The following is a 15941-nucleotide window of genomic DNA, read 5'->3' on the forward strand; positions in this document are numbered from 1 at the left end:
CATTGGTGTGCACGTGCCCAAGCACCCCTGCACACACATTCCCTGTACATTTGTGTCCAAACACACACAAGAGGCACCTCTCTGTAGGGACACACTTTTGTGATGCTCACACTTGCTGGTCTCCATCCTGCCCCAAGCAGCCAAGTCGATGCAACCCACAACAATTTTATTTATTTATTTGTTTTAATAATCCAAAATGCATTTTTGATCCTGAAATTTTCTCATCCTCTCTCCTGTCCTTACCAGGCTTCATTGAAATGTCTGTCATGGCATCCCTTGTTCCTGTAGGACAGCCCAGGGGCTGAACACCCTGAAGTCTCTTTTCTACTTCCAAAAGGGAGAGCAGAAGGAAAAGAGCTCCCCTTATTACACATTCAAAATGCAAAATCCAGGGCAGTATGGAGACTCCAGCTTTATCCTGAGAGTCCCAGTGGCTTCACCCGAATTTCTTCTGCCAGCACTGTACTCCTGAACTCTGCAACTTGTAGGTCAAGGGCATGGGAACTACACCCACGATTAACTCCCTCCTGGTTTTAGCTACTGCAAACTCTGTGGTGGTTCCAAGAGCTGGCGCTGCCCAGCCGTGTGTGGCTGTGCACACATTTCCTATGGCGATTGTTTGCCTTGGTTCAGCTGATGAGCTTCACGTTACCTGGGACCAGAGTGAGTTTTCTGCTGATGCTGGGAACAAAATGTGATTGCTGGGAAGGGAGGACTTGTGTGACCTCAGAGCTGAGGAGGGTGGCTGGAAAAGGCCTTGAGTATTTGTTCTTTTCATTGGCCACTTCTGTAATAGAAAAGTTTTTCTTCCAGGAAATTCTCTCTCTATATATATTTTTTTTTTTGTTTATTTTTGAGTAGATGATAATTGCAGGCAAAGTAGAATTTCACTTTAGTTTCTTCACTGCTTGCTGTGCCCTCATGCTGGGCAGTGCAAGAGCACTCAAGGAAGGGATTTGCCCCCTGAAAACATTGCTGGGCCACCCAGCTCTTGAGAGCCCCATGTTTTCCCTATGCTCATCACCCAGCATGTCCTGCTCACACCTGGTCCCTCACATTGGTCCTGCATCCCTGCACAGCTCATCCCACACCCACAGCTCATCCCACATTCTACAGCTCCAGCCACGGTCACATTACAACCATCCCTTTATGTTCCATCCCTGCATGGACTCTTCTCCTGCCTCATCCTGCCATTCCATCACCACAGGAAAATACTTCTGTACATCCCTCTTTTTCCAGCACCCTGATGGTATTGTCCTACCTGGGCATTGTCCTCCCTGTCCATAGAGCCCTCGTGCCCAGCATCACCCCCAGGACCACAAACCCCACCCAGGCTCAGCCCTCTCCTCACTCACCCTTTGCACAGCGGCACCTTCTCGGATGCACCTGTGGATTTTCCCCCAGCACAAACTCAGTGTGACCCCCTCCCCACAACCACACACTACAAAATCCCCTTTGTTTCCCACCCCCGGTGGCTGCACCCACTCATCTGAGGTGCACCCACCCACACCCTGCAGCTTCCCTCAGAAAACACCCAGGATCCAGCCTGCACAAGCCCAAGTGTGGATGCCCTCAACACTCATCCATCACCCAGAAGTTCCCAAATGCTTCCGGACACACACTCTGCTCTGATGGACAGGGACACCCCATCGTATCCAGGGCCACCAAGAAACCCTCTACCCAGCCTTTCCACAGCCCTCCACCACGGTGAAACCCTTGACTCTGGTTTTTTGGGGGCTCCCTAAGCCACCACCCTCTTCCTTCCCCCTCCTTGCTTTCACTTCTCTTGGGTTTATTTCCCCTCCATTCCCACTCCTTCCTCCCTTCCCTTCCCTCCCCCCTGCCACGTCCCCAGCCTCCCACACAAGTTTAAAGCCATCAGCCCAGCCAACGGTTAACCAAATCGCCTTGACCTCTCTGCTATTTGATATTCGCCTCCTTGACACTCATTTAGGAGCTCGCAGCGGTAAAGCAGACATTGGACAAGTCCAGCCTGAAACCAAAGCCCTATGAAAGGAGGAGAGAGATCAGAAGAACCTGATAGCTAGGAACTTGTTCTCTCCAAAGGCTTTCTGGACATTTTAGCCTGGATCAGGGGTCCGTGGAGCGCCAGTTCGTCGCCAAGCAGGGTGTAAACGTTAAATGTTAGCTATTTGTTCCAGAGATTGGCATGAAGATCGAGCCTTTCTGCCTCCTCTCCCCCCGGCCCCCCTCCCGCAGTCTCTCCAGCCCGTCCAGAGTCTCACAGACACTCATTCATTAGCGGTTTAATAACCCTCCCGACGTGATAACATCCTTTACTCCGGCTCTGCGAGCGGAGGTGACCCTGGGGGTGGGCTGCTCACCCGAAGTTCTCCGGGGGGCGGGGGTCGGGGGGTACCGGCTCCTCCCGACCCAGTTGTTGGGTGAGGAAAAGCATCTTCCCCACACCTCCCCCCACAAACGCCAAAAAAAAATAAAGAAAAAAAAAAGAAAAGAAAAGAGCTCAACTTTGGTGCTCGCGTCCCTAAAAGTCGGCAGGGCTCCTCCCCCCGGTGTCCCCAAGCCTGGAGGGGGACACGCACACCCTGCCACCCCCAGCCCGGCACCCCGTGTCCCCAGCCCAGCACCCCGTGACCCCGGCACCCCGTGTCCCCAGCACCCCGTGTCCCCAGCCCCGCACCCTGTGTCCCCAGCCCAACACCCCATGTCTCCAACCCTGCACCCCATGTCCCCAGCCCCGCACCCCGTGTCCCCAGCCCCTCACCCTGTGTCCCCAGCCCCGCATTCCGTGTCCCCAGCCCCTCACCCTGTGTCCCCAGCCCCGCACTCCGTGTCCCCAGCGCGGCTCCGCCGCCGGAGCCCCCGGCGCCCTTCTCGGTTGATGCGGAGATGCAGGAGATGCTGGCGGTCCCTCACCTGATCGAGCCCTATGTTATTTTAAATGGCTCTAATTTCACCATTTATCTCATTTGGCCCGTAACTGCGGATTCAGGCATCTGAAACAACCTTTCGAAACTCTGATTAGTTCAGCTTCGTTCAGTGCCTTTTCCTCCCTCTCCTTTCTCCCCATTTTTTTTCCCCTTCTCACTCCCTTTCTGCGCGACTTTCATGCGCTGCAGATAAGATATAAAATGCTCTATCGGGATCCTGTAATATTAAAGATCAAAAGTGGCATCAATTGAAGACCAAACGCGCGGAAAACAAAGGCGAAGGCTGGGAGATGTTCATCAGCTAATTACAACTGCAAATATTATGCAAATTTATCTTGGCACAGAAATGGAGAAAGCGAGTTTAAGTGTGGAGATAATGCTGGAATATTGAATGTTCAGCTAAGGGTGGGATGCGGTCCAATAAATTCATCTGAGGGAGAACCGGTATTATATATAAATATATATATATATTCCTATCGAATCATCTACACTTCAGATTGGGGGGGGGATATCAAAAATTGCGGTTATAATTGATACTTGAAATTCCTTGACAAATATTGCACAGGATATAGGGAGGAGAAAGAGTAAGGAAGCCGAGATTAGCGTTTGGATGGGATTTGTGAAACACCGCATGTGAAAAGATGAATCTATAGCGGGGAGGGGGCGGCGTGGGGTCCCCCCCACTCCAGACCCCAGGTGGGAACCTTTCCCTTTAGGCAAAAGGGAAAACCAAGTTATTTTTCAACCTCATTTTAGAAGCGGCTCTCACTTCCTGGAAAAAAGGACCGTGCTGGACCTGGTTAATGATTAAACACGGTCCCTGTGCCATGAGAGTCGGGAAGGGATGAGAAGGAGCAAGGGAAACTTAAACCAAGGCAGAACAGAGCTGCCAGCACCTGTCCCTAGAAATTTTAGCATTAGGACAGGCTGCACACAAAGAAAAAAAAAAAAAATAAAAAGGAAGAAACCCCACCTAAACCAAAAAACAACCGAGAGGCAGCAAACTGACCATGAAGAGGATTTTAGGCACCATTTTCTCAGAGGCGGGGATGCTCTAGCATCACGCAGCCCCTGGCAGGGTTTTGAGGGGGTTATCCCAAACCCCGTTATCGGATTTGACCCTTGCGGTGATTTTTGTTGAGATCAAGTTTTGGGCTGAGTTGTTACTGCTGTGGGAATCCCTCCCTCCTCTCCCCCATCCCTCGGAATGAAGCAAAGGGGGTTTATTTGCCACAGAAAATGTTTGAAATGCAGCTTTTCCCTGCGCAGGTGAGGAGGCAGAGCCCGGCTGCTGCTCCCCTTCAAGGATTCAAACGAATACATTCAAATCCAGCAAAATATCAGCAGATCTTCCCCTCCTCAGGCACACGAATATCAATAATTTCAGGTGAATGTTTCCCCCCACCCCGCCCTCCATCCCCTATTTCATTTCTGCAGCCAGAAACACAGCGCAGCGTTCATTTGCATACAAAGCAACACGCGGAGTTTCTCCAGTTTATGAGAAATGCCTTTAAAAAAAAAAAAAAAAGAAAAAAAAGAAAAAGGAGGCAGAGACACAGGAAAAGAGAGGGGAGAGACTCCTCGCAGAAATCTTATCGATTTTTTGCTATGCATGTATTTATTTGGCAACGGGGCGGGGAGAAAAAATAAAAAAAAAAAAAAAAAAAATTATTGGCAGCCCTTTCAAAAAAAAAAAAAAAAAGGAAAAAAGGAAAAAAGACAGATGCAAATTGTATTTTATCTTAACCCTGCTCCGTGCTTTATTCAATGTTTATGATGCATTATCTCCCCCTTAAATAAAAAATAAATCATGTAAAATTAGGATCTCGGAGCCACCGAGAGGAGAAGCTCCGGTCGATTTTCTTAATTTCAGTCTGAAAGTGACACACTAATTAAAGCTCCTCATCATCTCCCTCCAACTTCTTTTTATTATTATTATCAGATTTACCTTATATTTTCCCAATTAAAAAAAGAAAAAAAAATCAGTTTCGCTGCCCCCAGGATGAAACTAAACTAAAATAAGGACCCACGATTTTTTTCCCCCAACGTTGCCCATCGCTTTCCGCCATCAGATTCATTGTGATGTATTAGATGCAATAAATTATCCCATGTAACAAAACATTGGGAGCTGAAAGGGTGATAATCTGGAAAGCAGAGATAAGGATTCATTATTCCGAATCATTATGAATCCAACGTTGCCTCTGACTTCTTTCTTAATCAGCTCCTCTGATCCTGGATATGTGAGCAGCACAGATAAGGAAAGAGTCATTTATAATTCTGTACCTCGTCTAATATTTAAAAAAAAAAAAAAAAGTCAGAGGCAAGAAAACGCTATAAAACACAAGCAAGAGGCGGGCTCCGAATGAAATATCACTTCGATGTTGTTAGAGCCGCAGTAAGATTTAATTAAAATTCTCCTCTTCCACGTGCTTTATATATTTTTATAAATATATTTTGCACCTTGGTTGTAACGGATAGGAATTTACAATTGCGGCTATTTGTTGGGGTCTGCCTTTGACTTTATTCCCAAGTCCCTGATTCGGGTGAATGGAAGATGTGGATGAAGGGGGAAAGAGGGTGGGGGGAGCGATTATTTTAATTTTCGAGGGTCCCCCCCGGCCCCTCCGTCCCTCCCCAGCTCTCCCACAAAGTCATTAGGTCGATCCTACCGATGTAGGCGACCGCATTTAATGGAAATCGTTTTAAAGCGAATATACTCTGCGCACACAAAGCGCAGGATCAATGCCAAAGCGCCTGATTTGGGGAGATCAAGACGGAGGGTGCTTTCTTCCCCTCCTTGGAAACGTAGATCGCAACAGTGATATTAAAAAATAACCTCTCTGAGAATGTGTTTTCACAGCCGGCGAAGGGGGAATTATTGATTATTGGCAACTTTTCCCCGGGGTGGGGGCAGAGAGGGTGGGTTTTCTTTCCAGAACACGAGAGGCAGTTTAATTATAGCAAATAAAACATCCTCAACCTCCTCTCTGCAGCCGGCAGAGCGGTTATCCCTAACAATAACGTATGGATTTTATTTAGGGAGGGTTCGACTGCAAATCTTGGTTCAGGCGGAGCCGAAATCGATTGTGTGTGTGTGTGTGTGTGTGTAGGTATTTATTTCGGTGTATACCCGTCTAAATGTGTGCCAGGAGGAAAGCAAGAGGTGGGATCAAGCACATGCAGTGGGAGAATCACAGGCTCCCCTGGCAAGTTGGAAAACACAAGGAAAAAAATTATTCCAGATATTTATATATGGAATATATATATATATATATGCGCACACCATATAAATATTCCACATATATTCCATATATATATACTCACACATGGAAAAATATATGTGTGTGTGCATATGTTTGTGGGGTTTTTTTTTTTTCGTGTATTTATTTATTTAAATGACCTCCGGGTATCTGACTATTGCTTTGAATGTATATTCGGACCTCAACTGCAGGCATCGAGGCGGGTCTGTGATATTTATGATAAACCCCGGGTGCCATTTAAAGCCTCATTAGTTATGTTTAACCTTTGAATCACCGGCCATCGTGGCTGGAAATGAACTTCGCGGTGCGGGGTGGATGCGGGAGGGGGAGATGAGTGTGGATGCGCCTGCGCCTGTGCCCAAATTCCCTCTGTCCCCTCCCGCGCCCCAGCAAGCCCCAGCCGGAGGAACAGAGACAATGATGCGGGGACTCCATCCCCGCGTTCTTCCCAAGAGCTTTTTGCCAGGAGGATCCTTGATTTTTCGTTTCCCCACCTCGCCCCCCGCAGTTCCACGGTGTGCTCAGACAGCCCGAATCCAGCTCCCTACCCCGCCTTTTTAATTTTTTTTTTTTTCTTTTCCTGGGCAGTTTTGGAGGGATCCGGCACCATCTTCCAGGTTGATCTCGTCTCCCTCCCGCAGCAGTGTTTTGGGGAGCAGAAGATTCCGCAGGGATTTTCCCAGCCCTATGATGAGGAACACACCCCTCGAGTGATTTCAGCTGTATTCTTTATTTTTTTCTTATCCCATACCCCGCAAGGATTTATCCCCGGCTCGTCCACACAGCTCAGTCCGAACCACACAAGCCTCGTGGCTTCAAAATCCTCTTTTTCGAAGCCTTTCCTTAGCAAAAGGCACATTTCTTGCCGATGGTAGATGGGCTCAACCCTCCCCCCGCGCCGTTGGGGTGCCCGAGCTGTTTCCATCGGTGTTTGGCGCTGGGAAGGTTCCCTTCGTGGCTCTAATGAGCTTTAAGTTATTACCTTAATTGAATGTGTTTTCTAAAGATAGAATTGGGAGGCGATCGCGTTACCTTTCACCTCACAGAGAGTCACTCTAGAAGCAGCGATAGCGAACTCCCAACGTCAGCAGAAAAACCCAACAATATCCCTCCGGGACCAGGAGGGTGTGTATATACATATATATTTATTTTTTCCCCCTAAGTGACCAATTTTCGCCCCACTCTCTGAAGCGCAGGGACTGAGCGCTGCCGGGATGTGCCCTGGGGGTCTCCGCCGGGTACCGGAGCCGGGCCGGGCAGGGCAGCTCTGCATCCCCCCAGCACCAGTGGGGCTCCCACTCGTGGGGCCTGGCATGTGCCTCACCCACCTGCTTTAGTCCTGGGAATAAAGCTTTATTTCAGGTTTATTCCCGAGGAAGCATCCCGAGGGTGGATTTGGAGCGTGGGGGGTGTTTTCCCCCTCCCCACTTCTCCTACTCGGACGTGGCTGCCCATCCCGGTAGATGAGAGTGGCCATTCCCGGACGTGTTTTCCGTGGATAAACCCCCTCCCACCTTCCCCAGCCTGATCCTCCGTGTCTTGTCTTGGTGGCAGGACGCCCACCTACCCACCCACTCCGAAATGAGCACACAGCCCTGGCGAATAAAAATATCATCACCAAAACCTGGGGAGGTTTTCTTGTAAGCAAATCTGCCCGTGGATCGAGGCTAACGGGGGAGAGCACTGAGGCTGCAGCATTAGGTTTGGGGGAGTGACACGAGTGGGGGTTAAATGTGGAAAATCAGAGCCCCCCGCCCCTTCCCCTCTCGATTCCTCCATCTCCTCTTGGTTGGAAGATCTGGGGCATCCTCTGGAGCCTGCGGCGTGGCCACAGCCCGGCTCCCTGGCTTCTGCAGCACTTTAGGGGGGGGGTGTTTATCTTCCCTCCACCTCCAGCCCTCGAAAACCCCCAGGTGTTCCCGGGGAAAAGAGACCGAGGGGCGGGCAGGGGGCTGCAGATCCCCCCCGGCTCCGCATCGGCAGCGGGTTCAAGCCCGTGCGAGTCTGAGGGGACAGAGGGGGACACCCAGGACCCCCAGGGCTGGGGCCGACCCCTGCGATCCGTGTCTCCCTGCAGAGGTGCTGCGCTCCTGCCCGCGGCCGGGAGCCTTCCTCGTCCCGAGGAGGAGTGGGAGACAGGGGGAACAATCCTCGTCCCTCCCCGTTCTCGGAGCGCCAGGGGATGCGTGTCCATTCTTTATTTTTTTTTTTTTTTTTTGTCTGTATGGTGGAGCCTTACACAGATGCATATTCAAAATAAAAATATATAAAAAAGAGGCAGAATAGGGTCATTAAAAATCGCCCCGGGAGGAGAAGGGGGTACAGAGGAGAAGAACCAGCCCCTTGTCGCTAATGTCACCACTTTTCCTCGAAAGCTTTCGATGCAGCGAAGCGAACCCCGGCGTTATTTGTATGATCATACGCTTAATTACATTTTCCCCCTCTCCGTTCCCGGCGTTCCCGGCTCCCGGCGCTGCCAGTTGCTCTCGGGACGGGTTACATCACGCTCACACCGCCGTACCTGGCGCGTCCCCCTGGCCCTGCCCCTGTCCCCCCCACCTCCACCTCCCCGCCCCATCGATGGGTGTGTAAAGAAATGGCCCATCATATTCCTCTCACTCCTGCTCTGCCCTTTCCCAACCCGGAAGAGCTCTGATCTTCAGCCCAGCCCGGAGGAGGAGGAGGGCAAGGGTGGGCGTTCGGAGGATGCGGCTCCCCCAGGTTTTCCCCCTCGGTGAGAGCTTGCGACATGCCAGCAGCGGCTCCGCTCCTCCCGCACTCCTGCTCTGAGCGCTCCAGCGGAACCGGACAAAATCAAAAGCATCTGCCCAGGTCAGTGAACACCGATTTGTCTGTTCGTGTGTCCCCCCCCATCCCACCCCCCTCCTTTTTTCTATTTTTTATTTTTTCCTTTTATTATTATTTTTTTTTTAATTCATCCTCCTTTTACTCCTTCTCCACGTGGAGAGCATTAGGATGGAGAGCTCGGCTCAAAGGATTTGAAACTCAGCCCCGATCCCCCTTTATTGCTTGGGGTGGATGGAGGGGAGAGTCGAGTTTTGTCGGTGACCTTGGGGAAAGCCCCCTGATCAGTAAGGGGGCGATTTTTGGGAAGCTGGGGAGACGAAGATGTTTTACCCGTGGGTGTTGGGGGCAAAGGAGTGAGGCGGGGTCTGCGAGATGGGACAAGGCATTGACATAACTGGGATGAGAAATCTTAATCTCAGGACAAGAATGGATTTATATCTGAGGGACACTCGGGGCCTTTCTGTGCCTGGTTTCGTACCTTTTTGTATATAAATATATATATATTTATATAAATATATATATTTGTGTATTTTATATTGTATATCCGGACCCACATACTCTGTGTACAGCGATATTCATGCGGGCAGGAATGTGCCGATGGTTGCTGTTCTGTGCTCTTCCCACGAATAATTCCGATTCGATTTGATTCTGTTAGGTTGATATGTGCTGTATAACAGAAAATGTACCTGTGTATGTAGCACTCTCTCTCTTCAGGTTAAAAATATCTGTGTATAATACATTACAAGAACACTGTGCTTCTAACAGAATCTGCTTGGGGAGATTTTCCGCAGATATTGCTCCTTTTCATAGCTTAGAAACGCAGAGCAGAGGTGTGTGGTTAAGGCAGGCTGGGATGAGGAGGGAGATGGCTCCACTCTGGGGCCGGATCCGCACCTTCCCCGCCGCTCCTGCTCCCGCTGGGGGTCCCGCGGGCCGGGCCGGGCCGTCGTGGGCTCTGGCAGGACTGGGGGCCGAAGGGAGAGTGGAGAGTTTCCTCTCCCTCCCGTCATCCCTTTATTAAGTCTCTCTCCTCCTTCCCCGCCTTGTAGAAGAATTTTTCACCCTCCAAACCGTGCGGAGGATATTTTGGGAGGGAGCAATGGGAATGGCTTGTGCTGTCAAAAAAAAAAATCCACATTATTTGTCATCCAGCGATTTGAATACAGAAAGGGGATAAAATCTATCTATCTGTCTGTCTATCTATCTATCTATCTATCTATCTATCTATCTATCTATCTATCTATCCATCTATCTATCTATCTATCTATCTATCTATCTATCTATCTATCTATCTATCTATCTATCTCCATCCATCCATCCATCCATCCATCCATCCATCCATCCATCCATCCATCCATCTATCTCCCCTTACCTTCACGTGTCCGTACACAGGCAGCGAGCTCGGGGTGACGGATTTTAATGAAACCGGATAATTAATAACCACCGGCCCTGCTTGTTTTCTCCATTATTTATGGGCCGCAGGTGCGGAGCGGGGGAGCCGGGACCTGTCGGTGCCGCGGGCAGGGGCTGCTGCTCCGACGAGGCGGACACCGGTCCCACCTCCTCGGCTGCACTGGGACGATTCCCCGGACAGACAGGGGGACACGGAGGGTCCCGGGAAAGGAGAAACAGGCTCTCGGAAAGGAAGGAGGGGAGAGGGAAGGTCTACCCCCACCCCGCCGCGGCATTTTGCTCCCGGCTGGGGCGAAGCGCTTCCTTCTCCCGGGGATGTGAATTTTTATTTTTTTTTTTTACAGAGCCGAGGGGAGCGTTTTAATTTCAAGGGGGGAAATAAGATGAGAAGGTTTTTCCCCGTAGGGGCAGGTAGGGAGTGGGATGCCGAGGAGGGGGAGCACCCGGCTGGGGACTGTTCTCGGCCCCCGCGATGGGGTGGGCATCGCCTTGTGCTTGGCCGGGGGCGGGACAGGACCTGGGGGTGCCTGTATGTGCTCCTCAGGGGAATCTGGGGTGCGCTAGCCCTCTCGTTAGGGCGAAAAGAAATCGTGCGCATTCTGACACCCTCAGTACTGTTTGAATTTTTGAGGGTAAACGCGAGCCCCACAATTGCGGAGTGGCCGTATCGTGCGGGGTTACAGCCGCTGGTTCTGTGGCCACGGGGGTTTGTTTTGGGGGGGTTCAGGGGGGGCAAGGACGATTTTCAACTGACAGCAGCCCGGCACTTGCCGGAGTAAATCGCTCCGGTTTTAATCCAGGGATGTCGGGATGTGCCCCTGCGTCTCACCGAGGAGCTGGTGTTAGTTCTGCCCCCTCCTCTCACGCCAGCCGCCGGGCGATTTGTGGATTTTTTTTTCCTTTATCTAAGTCTCGGGGTAATTTCTGCTTCGGGGAAAAAAGAAAAAAAAAAAATAGGGGGAAAAAAAAAATACGAAAAGGATCCTTAAACACGTCGGCGGCTTCACCTTCTCCGTGGGGTGCGAGGAAAACAGCTCTTGCCGGGTTTAAAGCCCTCAAGATGCTTCAATCCGCCTTCAAATCTATCGCTCAAAGCGGTCCTGGGAGATAAAGCAAAATCGAGAAACCCGAAACAAGCCCCGACTCTCGACTCCCTCTTTTTTTTTTTTTTTTTTTAATTTTTCCCCCTACTGAGTATTTCTTTAACCTCGCCGTAATTTGGAGTGGCTGTTCAGGCGATTTGCTGGCTTTTTCTTCTCTTAGTTTTTGATTTGTGGGGTGGAAGCCTTTCGGGCGCTCTGCCCAGCTCCTCTCGGCGATAGCGGTGCCGGACACCCGCTCCAGGCTCAGGAGCCTCTCCCGCAGATGGAGAGGGGCGAGAATGGGCTAAAATGGGCTAAAATGGGGTAAAATGGGGAGGTGGAATAAAGGGAGAAGAGAGCCCCTCGCCAACGCGCACTTTTGCTGTACGAGGAAGGAAAAGGCGGAGGGAAAGGGAGAGAAGAGACTTACCGGCTTGAGCTTGAAGCGGGGCTGTCTGTGGAGGTCGGGGAGGAGGGAGGGAAGGGAGCTGGGTCCTGGCCGGATCCTGCCCCCGGAGCAGGACGGGACACCGGCGGCGGGGGCGACACGAGTCCCCTTCTCCCCTTCTCCCCTTCTCCCCTTCTCCCCTTCTCCCCTTCTCCCCTTCTCCCCTTCTCCCCTTCTCCCCTTCTCCCCTTCTCCCCTTCGCCCGGCTCCTGTCCGCCCCTCTGCCGCGCACTTTGGGGAATGTGTCGGGGGGAGAGGTCGCCCCTGGGACTTGCGGAGCCGGTTTTTGATCTTTCTCAGACTTTTTTTTTTCTCCCTTTTTTTTTTTTTTTTACTCCTGCAGTGTCCCGGGGCAGTCGCCCTTCTCTCAGCTTCAAAGAAGGGCGGGGAGGAGGGAAAGAAAAGTCCCAGTTTCTCTCCTCCCAATTTTAATTCTTCGAATTTCTTTTCTACGGCAGAGTAGGGGTTTCCCCCCTCTCTTCCCACTCCTCCATCAAATAGCATCATTTGCGCTGAAAAAAAAAAAGTGTATGCGTCTGTGGTGGGTAGTGGTGCACGAAGGGAGAAAAAATTGGACCCGGTGTAATCAGCCGATGATTTGTTCTCTCTTTAAATTTGCATGGCTCGGCACTTCTTTGTGTGCGTGTTTGTTTCCTCCCGATCTCCACGAAGGGGAGATAACTGAATTATTAGAAAAGAACGGAAATATGTACGTATGTTAAAAAATAAAAAAAGGGGGAGAGAGAGAAAGAAAAAAAAAAAAAGGAAAAACCACCCATGTGGCTGGTTTTGAAGCGGAAGGCTCATGTGGGTTGGGAAAGGAGGGAGGCAGAAATACCAGTCTCTCTTTCTCTTTGACTTTACTATTATTATTATTATTATTATTATTATTATTATTATTATTATTATTATTATTATTATTATTATTAATTTGCCAGCTCCTAGCTGGAGGGACGCTGATTACCCTTTAAATGATAAAGGGGGGGTGGCCTTGAGGAAGTGTATCGTAATTCTTTCCTAATTCATGAAGGGAGGAAAAAAAAAGAGGAAAACAAAATATTCCCTCTTCTCTGCGCCTTTGTTTAACCCGAGATTATCTCAGCAGCCTGACCAGGGCCCGGTACCGTCCTGGCGGGGCTGTCCCGGGGACTGGCAGGCTCCGTGTCCCGGGAGGGGCTGTCCCAGCCGGGGAGGTGGCAATGGGCTCACAAGCCCGGGTGTCTCGGCAAGAGAGCAAGTTGCTGTACACAGGCAAAAAAAAAAAAAAAATAATAAAAAAAAAATAATAATCTTCGGAGCTCTGCCCTGGGCCGTGTCCTCTCCATAACCCCCCGATTCCTCGCTCCCGGCTGTTTGTACAGCTTTACCTGTACTATTCTGGTACCCTGGAAAGAAAAAAAAAAAAAAAAAAAAAAAAAGCCCAGCCCGACAAACGTAACTTAATCCCCTTTCAGTCAATTGTCGTTTATAAGGGGGCTAAAGGAGAGGGGGGAGAAGGGGGAGGCTGCCTGTCCCCGCCCCGAGGTGCCAGTGGCGGCGGTGGGCACCAGCGAGGACGGAGAAGTCGCTGGCCCCGGGTCCCGGCTCCAGAACAACCTTTCCTGTGCCCACCTGAACAGGCAGAACCGAGGGAGACTAAAAAAAAAAAAAAAATAATGTGGGGCGCAGTTTTAGTGCCCTTTGAGTGGTCATTTTTGGGGGAGCGGTAGGCTGGGGGGCCGCCCCATCTCACCAACTTTGGGGTTTTGTTGTTGATTTTTATCTGGCTTTCTTTGTGTTTTGTTTTGTTTTGTTTGGTTGGTTTTTTTCTTTCGTAGTTTCCCTCTTTTTAGCTCTCTAAATGACAATAAAGTGTCCAAAGCGTTTGCTCGTGACATTTTAGAGGCAGAGTTTTCCCCATTGCCCCCCTCCCTCCCCTAGGATGCTGGAGCCCCGCTCCCCGCAGCCCCCTCCTCCCCCCGGCAGAATTAACCCCCGAGCCCCCGACCCTTATCTGGCGGCTGGTGGCGAGCTTGGGGCTAATTGCTCCAACAATGGGCTCCTATTAACGCCGAGCTGTCACTGGAAACCCTGCTGGGGGCTGCCGGGGGGGTGAGGTGATGGATCTGCAGCCACAGCCTGGGAAAAGGACGGTCAAGGCCAGCGCTCCTCTCAAAACCCCCGGGGATCACAGGATAATCCGAGGAGACGGGAAAAATGATGGGTTTGCTCTTTTTCTTTTTTAAATATTCCTTTTTTTTTTTTTTTTTTTTTTTTTTTTTTTTTGTCGGGGATGTTTTTGCCCTCCCCACCACGACTTTCTCCCGGCTGGGAGTGGGATAGGAAGATCGAGTCTATGGGAGACGAGTTGAAAATAAAGGGACAGCCTAAGCAAACTAGATTTGAAAGCGGGTCTCCTCCTCCCGCAACCGGGGCTGCGGCTGAGAAGGACAGGCGGGGAACAGGGTCCCGCCGTGCCACCCCTGTCGGGGCAGGATGGAGCCCTCAGGGCTGTTCCCATTTCTTTTCCCCCCTGCCACCGATGGGACTCGGTGTAGCCGTTGATTTATTATTTATTTTATTTTAATTATTTTATATTTTTATTTTATTATATTAATAATTATAAAATTTTATAATATTCATATATTATTTAAGATGCAATTAAATGCTTAAATTATTATTTTATTTTGCATTAATAATTCCCTGCCCTCCAAGCAGCTGAAGGAAAGCAGTTTCCTCACTACCTTCGGACAGGGCTAAAGGCACGCTTTAAAATGGTTTAGCAATTTTGTGACCTTTGGATGGAAATTCCCCTCCTGTGATCCCACGGCTGTAGGTCTCAGGGCTGTAAGTGCCGGAGGGAGCGGGGGTGGGAATCTCAGCTCACCTGCCCAAAGATCTCAGCTCGCATTAAGGGCCGCTCCCCCCAACAATGTTGAAAGACACAAAGTGACTTTTCCCAAGCGTGGGGAACCCCTCTGGCCCGCAGGATGTGCTTGAGGCGTGAGGAAATTTGGGGAGCGTGGATGAAGAGGCAAATCCCGGAGAGACACTTCCCGCTTACATCCATAAAATGCTTAAAGTCTGGGAGGGGGATGAAGAGGAAAGTTTGTGCTGTGAGGGTTGCTCCCCTCCTCAGTGTCCTCCTCTCCCGGAGGAGGGGTGGGCAGGAGACCACCCTGGTGCTGGGGCCGTGGGGCCTCCCGTGCGGAGGGAGCCGGGAAGTGCATCAGGACCGATCGCGCCGTTATCCCTTCCCTTTCCCCCTTCTAGTGCACCCCAGTTCCTGGAGAATGGGAAGGAGGGAACACGCCGCAAAATAAAAACCGTGCAGGCAAAGCGACTCCTCTGAGGGGAGAGAGGAAAGGCGAGTTTTGCCGGAGCTCGGGGAGGGCCATGAGCATCCCTCTCCTGTCTCCCCCTTTCCCCCTTCCCCTAATGGGCTGCAGGGAGCGGTTCCCGTTGCCCCCGGGAACCGGCCCGGGAGGCGTCGGCGAGGCTGGACAGCTCGGGGGAGCATCGAGCCCTGTCTCCCGGACAGTTCTGGGCGAGGGTGACCTGCCGCCCCCTTCCCGACTCGCCCACCCTCCTCGGCGCTCCCCACCCGCCACGTTTCCGCGGTTCCCCCGCACTGACCCTGCCGCGTGGCGGGTTCACGGCTCTTATACCTGTCCTGGTCGGCTTCCTTTTGAAATATATATATATATACACACATATATATGTGCATGCCCACGGCGCATCTTTCACACGTGAAAAGTCTGTCCCCACGCCCAACGGCGATGGGCTGCGCCGGGGGCTAAAACCTGGGCTTAAAACGAGCGCCCTCGAGGATTCGGAGCATCCATCCATCCATCCATCCATCCATCCATCCATCCATCCATCCATCCATCCATCCACCCATCCGACGGGAGGCTTGCCTCTGCCGGCTGTCGAGGAGCGGAACGGGCTCTCGGCCGCAGGTTGAGCCCATCCCGGCCCCGCTGACCGGAGGCGGCCCCGGCGGGGGCAGCGGCCCCGGAGCTTCGGGGCCTCGGGTTTT

Source organism: Poecile atricapillus, chromosome Z, assembly GCF_030490865.1.
Source record: "Poecile atricapillus isolate bPoeAtr1 chromosome Z, bPoeAtr1.hap1, whole genome shotgun sequence".
In the NCBI taxonomy this organism is placed as follows: domain Eukaryota; kingdom Metazoa; phylum Chordata; class Aves; order Passeriformes; family Paridae; genus Poecile; species Poecile atricapillus.